This window comes from Salmo salar, chromosome 07 (genome assembly GCF_965601325.2).
Source record: "Salmo salar chromosome 07, fSalSal1, whole genome shotgun sequence".
Classification (NCBI taxonomy): Eukaryota; Metazoa; Chordata; class Actinopteri; order Salmoniformes; family Salmonidae; genus Salmo; species Salmo salar.
Genome location: NC_138297.1, coordinates 51,394,254 through 51,408,781, shown reverse-complemented (window position 1 = coordinate 51,408,781; position 14,528 = coordinate 51,394,254). Strand labels below are relative to the sequence as shown.

At 45.7% G+C, this 14,528-nt stretch overlaps 1 protein-coding gene across 3 annotated transcripts in view; it reads right to left on the bottom strand.

Moving 5' to 3' along the window:
- Positions 1-14,528, bottom strand: part of LOC106609413 (synaptotagmin-1) — a 232,160-nt gene that overhangs the window by 130,717 nt on the left and 86,915 nt on the right. For all 3 annotated transcript variants that reach the window (XM_014208212.3, XM_014208215.3, XM_014208213.3), the window contains exon 3: positions 5,176-5,267. The gene's annotated coding sequence lies outside the window, so the exon portion shown is untranslated. The remainder of the gene's footprint in view (positions 1-5,175; positions 5,268-14,528) is intronic.

The following is a 14,528-nucleotide window of genomic DNA, read 5'->3' as shown; positions in this document are numbered from 1 at the left end:
CTTTGTTTTTGCTCTGACATGCACTGTCAACTGCGGGACCTTATATAGTCAGGTATGTGCCTTTCCAAATCATGTCCAATAAATTGAATTTACCACAGGTGGACTCCAATCAAGTTGTAGAAACATCTCAAGGATGATCGATGGAAACAGGATGCACTGAGCAAAATTTCGAGTCTCATAGCAAAGGGTCTGAATACTTATGCAAATAAGGTATTTCTGTTTATTTATTTATTTGTAAAAATAAAAAATAAACTGTTTTTGCTTTTGTCATTATGGGGTATTGTATGTAGATTGCTGAGGATATTTTTTTTATTTAAGCAATTTTAGAATAAGGCTGTAACGTAACAAAAATGTGTAAAAGCTCAAGGGGTCTAAATACTTTCCGAAGGCACTGTATATTACAGTATTGTATGCCAGCAGGCTGGGTCTACAGACAGAGTCAGGGTATAGGAGTCAGTGCTGCCTGTGTCAGACAGTTAGTGCCCCCCGGGCAGGGCCTGATTGTGTATAGGACTGGGATAGGGGATTAGGGAGGATTTGGAGAGCAGTCATTACCCTAGCCTGTGGAGGGTCTGATAATTAAATTACCTCAGCAGCCATTCCGCTGCCTTCCCATCTATCTACTATACACAGACCAGGGCTTTCAAGGTCACTCTGGTCATATCTGAAATGAGCTGCATGGTCACCATCCTGACTCAAGATCCTGAATGACACAGTTGACTTGAAACTTGATCCGTGGCATGAACAACACATTGATGGTGGAGTGCAACTTAAGTCAGGACTTGTTTATGCCTTTGCAGTTCACATTGAGACTGACACATACATTCAAATGTCTGACTGTCTCAGACCTCTGATTCTCTCCCTCTCTTATTTAAAAATCCTGAGCATCAGCTCTCATGTTTCCAACTACTCTCTGCCCTTCCCGATAGCATGTGGATTGGCTCATTGCCATGCAGTGGCTGAGATCTGCAGGTGGTCCTCTGGTGGTGCTGTGGTTGGTGGAGTGAACAGTGTGTGTGGTTGGAGTGGGGAGTCTGACAGGAGATGGGCCCAGCGTGATGGTGGTGAAGTGGCCCAGTGTGGGAATACTGCAGCTGGCCACATCACACCGTTCCCCCCTGGTGTCTATGCTCAGACCAGGAGGGGCTGTGACCTGCTGGGAGAGAGATGGGGAGAGCGCTTGGAGAGAGAGAGAGAGAGAGGGAGAGAGAATGGATGAGTGGAGGAACAAGGGAGAGAAAGCAGGGACGAGAAGCTAGAGGAAGAGAGAGTTAGATAGAGGTGATGAGGAGAGTGAGCAAAAGAATGAGGGAAGAGAGAGAGAGAGAGAGAGAGAGAGAGAGAGAGAGAGAGAGAGAGAGAGAGAGAGAGAGAGAGAGAGAGAGAGAGAAAGTGGGGGTGCAGAAGAGGGAGATGTGGATGTATGGTCGTGGTTGAACAGTAGCAGCTCCCACATAGAGATTGAGGGTTTGTCACGATCTGCCAGTGACCACCCCCACCTCGTGCACACACACACACACACACACAAAAACATACCCACCCTACCAGAAAAAATTCATTGACCTACACACTCTACATGACATTGAGACTTGTAAACAGCCGCAATAGCCAATTTAAATAAAGGTTAGAAGAATCACTAACGCTGATTAAATACATTTCTCCTCTTCTTAATTAATATCACTCACACATTAACATGAATCCACGCATGAGCAGCCACGCACAGTGACAACGTACATGAACCTGCTCAACTGTAGTAAATGGAGCCAAAGGTCACCCATGTTGAGGCAATTCCCAATGACCAATGTAACTTCATGCTTATGAGATTCCATTCTCCATGTTCTGGAGTTGACAGCCTTGACAATAAGCTGTTTTTACCTTCACGACCATATACCAGCGTTATCATAAACTGAGGGCTGATGTGCTTTTTAATCCAGCCCACACATTCCCAGGGATGACAGAGGCATTGAAACACACACCACGTTCCTTAATTGCCTGTCACTCCGTCACGATTAAAGCAAATTAATAGACATCCCTTCCTATAAGATGTGATCGTATTCACTAGTCAGTTTTTTAAGGACCATTAAGGCTTGTTGATGAAAGCAGCAGACGGAAAGTACACCCAAATAATGATCCTACTCCACTGCTGTGCGAGGGCAATAGATCAGCTGCGTGCCTGAACTGATTGCGGTTAGCCTAGCAAAGAGTCACCGATAGATCTGCTGGGGAAAGACAGGGTGATGCGCGTGCTGTTGAGGGTGATTTGCGGCGACACACGTCTGTAACGGGGGTTTAGCTGGGCTTCGTCTTTGGAGAATTAGAACATCGGTCCTGAACAGCCAATGAAGCTTATCACGGAGGCAGATGATTTCTCGGTGGGGAATCATTCCCAAGAGAGACCATCTGCCCGCAACTTTCCATATCACAACCGTAACTCACAATTTCACCACCGTTACTCTCAATGTCACCACCGATAACTGTCAATGTCACCACCGTAACTCTCAATGTCACCACGGTAACTCAATGTCACCGCCATTACGCTCAACGTCACCACCATAACTCTCAGTGTCATCACTGTAACGTTCAATGGCACAACCATAACAGCAGTTCGCTAGTGACGATACTGCTTGCTTGAACATGAATCACCTGAAAATCAAAAACTGTTCTGCCCATTTTTCTCCTGTAATGCATATACTATATGACATATCGCACACCTGTGAAGGTTTCTGAATGTATGCATATTGTCCCGTTAATTGGTGTTCTCTCATACCCTTACATTACTGCTCCTCACGGTTAAAGATGGCTGCTCATTGGGCAGAGCTGAATGTGCGTGTCAAACACCTGTGTTTGGATGGGAGGCGGTCCAGGCTCCCGGTGTGTCTAAGACAGATGTTTCATGGGACTGTGGTGGCGGATAAGTGATGCTGTACGCAGTACGTCAGGTGGCAAAAATCCCAGACACCTCAGGGTTTTTAGCTTTTGCGTGTGATTTCCCCCCCCCCCCTTATTTTTTCCTATAATGTGGTTAGTGAAGTAGAGCGAATCTGGAGACAGACGGGGGATTGGCAGAAGCCAGCGAAGTCAGTCGATCAACAGACATGTATCACAAAACAATGCCGTTCGGAACACACAGAGGACGACAGCAGCTGGTTGCCAGATCCCCTCTGAAGCACCTGACTGGTGTGATGCTATCTCCTTGGCAGAATTAGGCTGCCTCAAGGAGCAATAATTACAACAAGCGATCTTAATCTCCGCCGTGGGAAGGAGAGCAGAGGAGAAGAGGGGGTTTTCTTCAGTGAAGAAAACCACCTCCAATCATGTCACGTGGCTGAAGGCAAGACACCCACCCCGTCCAACTACCTCTTCTTCCATATGGAAGTCACCTTGTAGATGCCCTTGACTAGAACCCCATTGCCATTCCAGGGTTAAGTAACTTCTTCATTTAGCCTCGTCGTTGAGATAGCTAGACAGAGTAAAAGAGCGAGCTTCATGCTCTGTTCGTCGTCCCCCTTCGCAGCAGAGCTACTGAGACAAGTGAGTTAGACTGGAGAGAGAGAGGTGGGAACCCGGCCGGGACTCCTTTACTTTAGCCTCGTCTGCCCTAATCACCGACATTGTATTGCATTGTTTTATCCAGGCAGATTGGGGCCCTGCTCAGAGGTTCATGGGGGGGAGGGGGGATAGGAGACAGACTTCCTGGTTCATCTGAGGTGCCCACCTCTATCTTTTCCCCTCTCTCCCTCTTTCTCTTTCTCTCTATATCTCCATGGGCCGCACTCTGCCACTTTGGATATGTCATGGGTAATAAGGATGAAAAATTGGGACCGCTCCCCTCGGTCCCCAGTCGGTGCGGTGGCTTCGGAGTCTGCCCTTATACGCCCAGAGGAGGCCACGCTCAGCACCGCTCACAAACAAAATGGAATTTAACAAGGCCTGAATCAGCCACAACGCCTCAGCAAATGGCTACTCAACCCACTGCACCTGTCTCGCCAGCTGGATGTACATGTTGTTATAGTAGAGTGGTATTGGGTAGTGTAGTGCGAGGGAGGGAGGGAGAAAATACGGTTTGTGAACAGAGGACCAGGACAGAGTTCCCTATTGGTTAAACTTACACCAGGGTAAGACTCCATATAATCTGCCTGGCTTATATTAACACTGGTTTAATCAGAATTCATTAATTCCTTCCAAAGCCATATTTGAAACCTTGTGTGAGATGATAAAACTCCCTTAATCCTTCATCTTAATTGTTTTTTTCACTCTTCATTTGTTTTCCTGCAATTTATTCAAATACGACGTGAATCAACAGTGTGTGGTATCCTCATATTTGTGTTTGCCGTTTATGATGACCTTGGTTGCCATGTTGTGCCCTTGGCCACTCAAGCTCAGTCTCCCCTAGCTTGAGAGAGAGGATTATCACGTATGTTGTTGGATCTGAAAATGTGGCTCTGGTTGTTATTGTTTGCCACAGCATGACATTCAAATGTGTGCAGTAGTGTGCAGGAATTAATATAAACAACATGAGATCAACAGAACCCCTGAACCCCCCCCCCCACCCCCGCACCCCACCCCCCACCCCCCACTTACATTCAAGATAAGGACTACAGTGTTTGCCATTGGATTCCCACACGATAACATGATTCATCTTCCTATTTGGAGCTCTTTACATTATAGCCTAATGTATATAGTATGTTTGTGCCTTTCCTGCTCTAATAGGTCAAATCAATAGTTTATTAGTCCAAGTCTTTAATCCATGAATGAGCTATGGTGGCCAGAGACTGTAGCATCACATATCTTACTCTACAGTACTAATGAGGCTTTCAGTGCTGCGTACCACTGTTTTATGTGTCTTTTCTATTAGAAGTGTTTCTTGGTGGCCTCTATGAGTTGTTTAATGCATGTTTACACAAAATGTGCGGAATACAAATTAGCATTAGTCATTGTACATTGTGAAACAAATCTCTGTGGAATTCTTCTTCTTTTTGGGATTGCCCCCTGTGGTCATTGGCATTTAAGGATAAGGAACCAGGGGACTTAGGTTATTTGCCCATGGGGGTTGGAGATCCTTGGGGTCTGAGACAGTGAATAGTCAGAGTGGCTCTGTGGACCTGTGGCATTTCCACTGAGACAGGGTGTCTGTTTTGTTTGCCTGTCTTGGAGGACGAGGAAACAGAGACTAACCTTTAACTCAACAGTGTCTGCTGCTAGGGGGTCTTCCAATGCTGCTTCTTCTTCTTTACACAGGAGTTGCACGCAGTCGAGATAGTTCACAGCTGAGGAAGAGACAGACGGAGCATGTTAATGTGGAACAACAAAAAGTATGCAAAGTTCATAGAACTGAATTGAGACTAGTTACTGCAGGTCGGTTACTGTTTTCAAGAGACATTTTAAACTAGCCCAGTCAGATATTTTGCTATTCTATGTATCGATTCATAACATATTGTGTTCTTGAGAGTAGCCATTTTCTTTTAAGAGTACTTTATAAGCCAGGCGCACAAGACCAATAGCATTTGCATTTCAATTCTTCCAGCCAATCAATGTGTACTGCAATGGGCTCAAATGGCAGTATCCAGAACCAAGGCAAGGTGAAGTGAACCAATGTCATTTCACCCAGTTGATTTTTCCATCAGCTCAGTTGTGTTTGTGTGCGTGTGTGTGTGTCAATGTGGGGGGTGGCAGGGATCCATTATCGATGGAGCGCTTGCACAGCTGATTGGTCGTGTTCATTTAGAAGCCGGTGGAACCAAGTCATGAGCTGGAGACCAGGGACGGGGACCAGCTGGGGATCTCCTCCCCACAGATGCTGCCTGCCACTACAGTGTGAAAGGCACTCCAGCGTGGAGGAGGAGGAGGATGTGGAGGAGTGCGGACCATCTCTAGTTAGGGTCACAGCAGAGGATTTTCAATACTACTTCAATGTCTCATTTCATTGTAAATAATGTTTGAAACGAAACTAATGTGATCGGTTGACTGTATTTTGGTTTTAAAATGTATCCAAAACCAATATCCAATAAACACCTGGATGGAGATTCACAGAATCACAGAATATATTACTTCAAAATGGATAAATAAAAAATGCAAATAAGATCTGTCCTTGCAGCATACGTCTCAAGGTTCTGCTGTGATGGAGAGCTATCTGCACCATCTTGACGGCGTGGGGATGTGGAGATGGAGTTTGTGATTCCCTATTCGTTCCCCCATTATTATTGAGGAGCTATTTGCCGGGCCTTTAAAAGCTATTTCCTCCGGCTGACACTGGCAGGTACACAAAGGCACAAAAATTCAGAGGCAATTTGTGTCTCGTTTCAGGAAACTAGGGTAAAATTACGAGCCTAGTTGGTTTAGGCATGGAAAAAGCCAGGAACCTTCCTACTAGCCGTGATTGGCTGAGATAATGTATGGGTTGGACATGCCGAGAGATGAGTTTTGGTTGGTCTGCCATGTAGAACGCTTCTGTCTATAACATGAGCTGGTCAGTACATGTAGATAATCCTTTCTAACACAGCTTTTTTTCTAAGATCACCTAGTAGAACTGCATAAATGTTGCTCTCCACTTTCTGGAGGAACGAGTTTTGAAATCAGTGGAATGCCCGGTGGAATTAGAGTATGAATTAGAAAATTCTGGAGTTTGATTGCAAATAAATATGCAGACGGAGACAAAAAGAGAACACACAGAAGGCTGTTGTATAAAACACCTGTCTCCGGATTACATCTTCAAACTAAGGGCAACCATGGAATCCATGACAGAGAAGCGTCCATCCATAGTCATAAAATAGTCTGGCTAGTTACATTTTCAGATATTACACGTTTCTAATTTTGTCAGAAAGTCATTTTCATTTCAAGTTAAAGCGTACTGTTAGTTATATATAAACAACATGTCATCAAGAGATCCCCTGAACCCCCCCCCCCCCCATCATCCCCTGCTTAACATTCAAGAGAAGGGTAAGTTGCCATTGAATTCCCACACGATAACATTATTCATCTCCCTACTTGGAGCTCAATGGAGCTATATCCCATTATAGCCTTATGTATTACCATAGATGTAGCCAGTGCCATGAAATACATTTTTCAGCTGTAAGTTCCTGCTATAGAATGAATCACGTGCTCTTGTTAACATATCCATGAATTACATTTGCCTAACAATTGGTGCCACTCTGTCAACAACACTTGATATTAACCCCAGCACAGCCATCCTCAGTCAGTGTGTCATACAGCACGCTAAGAACGTGGAAGGAGACAATGATATGGTGATGCTTGGTATAATACATGGACATGAATGAAATCTCCACACCTCATCACAAGTCATTTATCTCTTCAGTATTCGAGAGTGTGTACTTTTTCCTTTTTCAATGTTATATATTGTCAAATACACCAGATAGGTGCAGTGTGTGTGTGTGTGTGTGTGTGTGTGTGTGTGTGTGTGTGTGTGTGTGTGTGTGTGTGTGTGTGTGTGTGTGTGTGTGTGTGTGTGTGTGTGTGTGTGTGTGTGTGCACTTGTTTGAGTGTCTATGCTACAGTAAGTAACTAGTGGGATTGCTTTGAACCTTACCACACACATTAGATTTAGCACTGCCAACGTTTCCAGCTGTTCTCCTGTGTATATTACTCAATGTACACACAGAGCACAGTAGCGTTGTGACAAGTAATCACAGAACAATGGTTTTGAGCAAATCAATGGGCTCGCTACCACTTCCACCGCTCGGCTAGATGCGTGTGAAAATAACTGCCATCATAGGAACACAATGTCATTGTCGTTATGATATCCAAACCGCCGCTTTCGTGGAAATGAGCGTTGGCTTTCGTGACTCCTACAATTTGTCAGCTACAGTATCTGCAACAGCCAACCACCCTTTCACCGTGTTATTCCTCCATCCTGCATTTCCATTTAGGGTATCCACCACTCTCCACCTCCCTCGCTCCCTCCACCTCTCTGCTTGCCTGAACACGTGAGTCCATCTCCATCATCCTCATATCAGATGCCTCTGCTAGAACTCCTCTGTATTCTGACCAGGTAGCCCTTTATTGCTTCTTCGCTCTTAACGCTGGCCATTTTGAATGGGTCTCGGGCGGCAGCCGGTTGAATGATGCGATCCGTCTCGTTGCCCTGTGATGAATGTAAGGCCCCATGCGGCCTTGGCCGGTTCCTGAGAGCTATGGTCTGCAATCACGACCAAGCACAACCCTCAGCTCAGTGCGATGCCAAAGGGAGAGATTACATTTCCATCTCTTACATTTCCATGTTTTAGAGACAAAACATACATACAAGGTTTGTGTTCTGGTCTGTTTCCCTGGCTTGGGTTACAACATGAAGGAGACAAGTGGTGGAAACCATATGTAGATGTGTGTTCTGGTTTAAGGACCAGTGCTGGGGGGATGGGTGACAGGAGATATATTACCCCAGTAATCTACAGTGAGGGGTGAGCGGTAAAAACAAACATGACCTTGAGGACTTGGCCGTGCCAATCACCAGAGCCTTGCTCCCCTTGACAGGCACTGAGGCAGAAACCCAACGCTCTAGATATGTCAGCTGGTGTAATGACCTGACCATTGGCTCATACCATCCCATCGTTTCTGAAGGGGGATCCAATATGCAATACGATGGCAAAGCATCTCATGAGAAGTCATATTTGTTGGTGAAGACAATGAGATGTTTGTGAAAATGTCATCAGATGGCGAAAACAAGGAGGGTGTCACACCATGATCTGTTTCACCTGTCCTTGTGCTTGTCTCCACCCCCATCCAGGTGTCACCCATCTTCCCCATTATTCCCTGTGTATTTATACCTGTGTTTTCTGTCTGTCTGTTGCCAGTTCGTCTTGTTTGTTCAAGCCTACCAGCATTTTGTCTCAGCTTCTGGTTTCCCCTAGTCTCTCTTTTTCTCGTCCTCCTGGTTTTTGACCTTTGCCTGTCCTGACCATGTACCCGCTCGCCTGACCACTGCCTGACGCTGAGCCTGCCTGCCGTCCTGTACCTTGGCCTCTGCTCTGGATTATCGACCCTTGCCTGCCTTGACCTGTCGTTTGCCTGCCCCTGTGGTTACAATAAACATTGTTGCTTAACACAGTCTGCACTTGGGTCTTACCTTGATTCCTGATAGAGGGAAGTACCAACACGTTTTCGCTCAGTTTTAATCATTTAGATTCTGACAATAGCCAAGCCATTGTCTTTTACGAATATGAATCTAGCTTTTAGTATGTATTTTCATCATGCGCTGGGACACCATACAACGCCTCAACAAAACAGGCATATAAACATCGTAGCCCATCTCCTCTTTCCCCTTAAAGAAGGACAGGATACTGGTGTTCTCTGCCTCAGAGTCTACCCACTGAGATGATTGGTGTTGACAGAAAGCCTGGAGTGAAAGAAACAGCCTTCCTGACAGCTAGAGAAGTCTCATCACACAATCCTGTCTGAGCACATTCTGTGAAACCAGGCAGTTCTGTGGAAAGCAGCAACGTCCAATCACTAGAACACTTGGGGTAATGGATTTCTATAGAGTGAAATAATAGTAGAGAGAATGATTTATTTCAGCTTTTATTTCTTTCATCACATTCCCAGTGGGTCAGAAGTTTACATACACTCAATTAGTATTTGGTAGAATTGCCTTTCAATTGTTTAACATGGGTCAAACGTTTCGAGTAGCCTTCAACAAGCTTCCCACAATATGTTGGATGAATTTTGGCCCATTCCTCCTGACAGAGCTGGTGTAACTGAGTCAGGTTTGTAGGCCTCCTTGCTTGCACATGCTTTTTCAGTTCTGCCCACACATTTTCTATAGGATTGAGGTCAGGGCTTTGTGATGGCCACTCTAATACCTTGACTTTGTTGTCCTTAAGGCATTTTGCCACAACTTCCCACAGCTAATGCTATAAGGACGTTGTTAAGTTGTCTGTTTTGGCGGGCTTTGTGTGCAACACCACAAGCATATTACCCTGGGTCTGTTAGTTGACAGAGGTAGGTATATAGGACATATAGTTAGCCAGCTAGGACAAAGATAAGAACAATCTCACCCCCTCATACTTTACATTTGCATACGTTTTTTTGGTCATTTAGCAGACGCTCTTATCCAGAGCGACTTAACAGTTAGTGCATTCATCTAATACTTTCTACTGAAGCTCTGAAACCTTCCATACGTTGAAGAACGAAGGCGGAACAACACTTTCTCCAGCATACTGATTTCCATCTGCTTTCTCTCATTTCAACCTTACACTCACTCATAAAGACTGAGCACGTTGTCACTCCTCCATACTTTTCCTTAACTATTTCAGGAGGAGACTGGACTGCCTGTCTGTCTGCCTTGCGCTGGCTGTTTGTAAGGGCTGTCAGCCACAAGCAACCTACGGTGCTCATAATGTTCTTTCGTTCCCCGCTTGTACTCTGTCTGATTGTAGACACGAACACCGGTGAAATATCAAGATGGAAATAAGAGTGCTACGAGGCTTAAAGGAGATGCAGCGACGACGGAGGAACAGGTGACAAACAAAAGCCAGCGAGAAGGCTTTTGTTATTGTTTCGAGTCTTGTCTCTCCGAATAGTATTTTTTCATAATTTTTTTGACAACTCTCTCAGTTCTCCCCGACTGACTCTTATTCCCACCAACCTCTCTCGGCATGCCCACAAAGCTTGAATCATAAGTCTTGGGTGGAGACATGCCACCCCGTGTTAACAGGCTATTTCTGTGGATTAGCTATCCCGTTGTGACACACTTGCAATCCGCTCCTTCTGCTGGCTGATGGCGGCTCGTGGTGAGAGTAATTACAGTACAAACCCAGGCAATCAATTTAAATTGTAAACTCCCAGGACTCTGGCAGACATTTTTCTACACTTACATTTTGTTACTGTTTAGATTTTTTAGGCTCATGTCCTGTGGACATGTGTTGATCAACATGTATTTTTCTCCCATGTTCCATGTCAAAGCACATGGAAACTATTCGAACAGCTGCCATCAATAGTGAATTTACAATATCTGGATATTTAAGACCTTGTATTTCTTTACAATATTGTGATCAACACTCTTCAATGCGGTCATTTGTACTGAATAGTACTATTGGTCCACTTGAGTGATTGTAAATATTTTAGTGGTCCTTGATCCGCAGCGACACCACATACAGAAGCTCTTTATGTGTACACACAAACACAAACACAGCTCCAACGCTGTTCAGCCTCGTCTCCTTTAAAGAACAAGAAGGTAGCTAGCGATCACATCGTCCCTAAGGTAGACCCTTATCCCTGTGACAGTGAGTGTGGCTGTGCTCCGTCCTCTATAGACACTGCCCTCTGAGCAAACAAGATTACTGTGATGAAGACGAGCTTCCGTGTTTAATCCCTGTCTCAAGGTACTTTGGGGGTCACTCACTCTCTCTGACAACAACAGAAACTTTGGAGACAGAGTCTTTAGTGGGGACGCAGCCCTCAGATACCCGCTGCAATCACAACAACGCCCTGATCAAAAGATCCCTTGTAAGTGCAGTCGTTTTCACAAATACAAAGGCCTGTGGCTTTTCGAATTGGTCTGTGAAAATGGCTGATTGTAAGTGTTTTAATAAGATGAGGGTAGAGAGGTTAGTCATTGTCCATTGAGGGTGCTGAAATACACCTCCACATCTGAGTTAACAAAGCAAACAAAGACAAAAAAACACTGTTTGAATTGCACTGGCTGGTGAAAGTTCCTCTTCTCTGCCTCCCCTCCAGCTTCCTTCTGTTGGTTCACAGAGTAACTGGCTGTCACATAGAGCTCCATCTCTAACCTGCCTGTGGACCATAGTAAGCAGAGAGCAAGGGGAGGGGAGGTGGGGATGGATGGGGTCCACCAGCTGGCAGTGGAGAGGAAATTGTTCCTGGGCCGCAGGACTCTGGCTTATTTCCTTATTCATCCTCCAGTGGTCCAAGCCAGGGCTCGATGGGAACACAGTCATTGAACAATACAGCCCTCCTGTTTCCCATGGTCTGGCAGTCACCTGCTCATACACCGTGGGATGGCTCGGTCCGGCGCACATTTTGTCATTGCAGGACTCTAGGTCCAGCTTAATCAGCCCTGTCCAGAGATAGGGCCTGTTAGGGCACCGATGACCATGATGGAGGTTGACAGGTGTCGTGTCTGATATACGAGTGCCATAGGAGTGGAAAGAGAGTGAGAGTGAGAGAGAAAGAGAGAGAGAGAGAGAGAGAGAGAGAGCAGTACGCCTGGCTGACAGAGGGCCATTTGAGCGTGGGCTCCTCCATCTTTTCCAAGGATGGCTGATTCCGATTTCTTCCTCTCCCCCCACTAATGTGGCCAATGCGCTCGGGGTTATCCAAGGTAAAGTGATTGTTATTCTCTCACAGACCAGAGGCTTTCTTACAGTATCCAGGCTGCCCCCTGGGGCAGGAGAGCATGGTAGATCTCTAAGATCTCTAAGAGAGATGGATGCCACTGAGAGAGAGGGGCAAGACAAAAGCAGGGAGAAAGAAGGGGGGGGGGGGGGATTCCCTCAGTCGTGACTGCATTGCTTCACACAAAACTTCCTCAGCCTGCACTGACATTAGTTGTGAAACACAACTTTGAAATGCCTGGCCTTGAAGTCTGAGACAGAGATGACCAACTCTCTCTCTCATAATCATGTCCCTTTTATGGAAACTATGTAAATGATGTGTAAGGCTCCTTTAACAATTATTCTCCCACAAGTTATCTTTACTGGTCATTATCCATTAACCGTAATGGAATTCAACGATAAAACCTAATGCAAAATGTGTCAAATGCTTTCCACGTTCAATTACTTGGAGATCACATTGGACTACCGGTGGAAAATCATTGAGGCCTCTCAGAACAATTTCATGGACCGCCGTATCTGGGCATTGGAAAAGAGTCCACGTGTGTTTGGGGGGTAAAGTTAACTTGTATTGGTCTGCATTGATCTTTCCGGAGGAGAATGGGTTGTTTTATAGAGTCAAGAGAGACACTCTCTGACCCAATCGGGTTTTGTAAGGATGGGTCTTCGATTGGGCTGATTTCTCTGGTGGCGTTTTCATTCGAAGGCAGGAACATAGACACACAGGTGTGGTCAGGAATACAGGAGAAACAGACCAATGTTGCTCTCTAGAATAACCTGTTTACCATGGAGCTGTAATCCCAAAGCTTTTTACAACAAACCTTCTAACCGTGACTAACTAACCACAGTACGCACAGGGTGTGTGTGTGTGTGTGTGTGTGTGTGTGTGTGTGTGTGTGTGTGTGTGTGTGTGTGTTTGTGTGCGTGCGTGCGTGCGTGCAGTGCGCACCTGGGTTCGCGTGTGTGTAGCCTGCAAACTAAACCGATGGGAAATCATCTAGGAGGACGGAATTAACTGTATCCTGAGTTTTGGCAGTGTGGAACATAGCAGCAGGTCCATAATGAACAGCTGAGACGGACAGTGAGGAGAGTCTGCTGCTGCTGCTGTGTGCCGGCCCTCCTCCACTCATTAAACCTCCTGAGGCTGTGCACTGTGAACTGCATGTGATCGGTCCACTGGATGGATTCACTGCTCTCCCTCCACAGGGCAATGGCAGAACAGCTGCCTGTGTGCATCACGGGAACAAACCTGAAGCTGTGTGCACATACTGTGTGTAGGCTGTGTGTATGTAGATGCATATGTGTGAAGGACAGGCGATTAAAATGGGGACAGAAGGGGTGGAGCCAATGGCACCTGGGGAATGCAGTGTGTATGGTAGTTTAGTATCTGACCCCTGACTAGAGAAGAGAGACCGTTGTGACGGTTAAATCATACAGCACGATGACAGACGTATCGCATCAGGATCTGTCATCCATGGATGATTTGCATATCTGGATGACTACCTGAGTGAACCTTTTCCCTGTAATAGAAGGGAACAGAAGGAAACAGTGGAACCTACGTGCAGCGGGGAGACGTCTCATGAGTCTTGTTTTTAGCGCTATTTGACCTACATTGAGATGAACACCATTCAATGCAGTACCAGCACAAGCCTGAGTTATTGATGACATCTACAGCTTGAACCATAACCAATTATGCAAGCCCTTACATGTCGGAGTAAAAGGGTGATGCAACCTGGCTTCATCAACACTGTATTAATAGCAGATGCATAGCATGCTGAGATGGTGGCCACATGAGAATACACACAGAATCAGTCTTTTCTTACAGCTCCATCTGCTCTCTCTGTTGATTATCTAGAGCCATTTACTTCCATATCCCCCCATTTCAGTCTACAGGTCTCCATTTTGACTGTAATAGCCGCTGTGATTATGTTACATGGCAACAGTATTGGGATAGTTATCAAAGTGCACTTTCCTGGCACTGTCTTTCATCAGAGGCCAATTCACAATACCGAGGGCACAAAATGGATGCCGGCGCATTACTGTGACTTTACAAAGACCCTCAGATCGCTGCCCTGTCTGTCTGTCTGTCTGTCTGTCTGTCTGTCTGTCTGTCTGTCTGTCTGTCTGTCTGTCTGTCTGTCTGTCTGTCTGTCTGTCTGTCTGTCTGTCTGTCTGTCTGTCTGTCTGTCTGTCTGTCTCTCTCTCTCTCTTTCTCTCTCTCTCTCT